General features: G+C 66.7%; 1 protein-coding gene across 1 annotated transcript in view; it reads left to right on the plus strand.

Annotated features, from left to right (window-relative positions):
* Positions 1-207, plus strand: part of ACOT11 (acyl-CoA thioesterase 11) — a 9,466-nt gene that overhangs the window by 1,188 nt on the left and 8,071 nt on the right. The gene's annotated exons all lie outside the window — the stretch shown is intronic.

Raw genomic sequence — 207 nt, forward strand, 5'->3', positions numbered from 1 at the left:
GCCACGGACGTCCCTCCCCGCGGGCGCTGCGGGGCAGCTCCTTGGCACCGGTGCCCATGCCTGCTCTGTGCCACCTCCCGGGGGATCCCCATCCATCTGGAGGAGCCGTTTGCCCTCTGCCCCTCCATGAGCATCTATAATATAACCCGGGAGGAGCGTGGCTGGCTCTGACGTGCGTACGGTGGGGCATACGGTGCTACAGGAGCA

This window comes from Phaethon lepturus, unplaced genomic scaffold, assembly GCF_000687285.1.
Source record: "Phaethon lepturus isolate BGI_N335 unplaced genomic scaffold, ASM68728v1 scaffold22522, whole genome shotgun sequence".
Lineage (NCBI taxonomy): Eukaryota > Metazoa > Chordata > Aves > Phaethontiformes > Phaethontidae > Phaethon > Phaethon lepturus.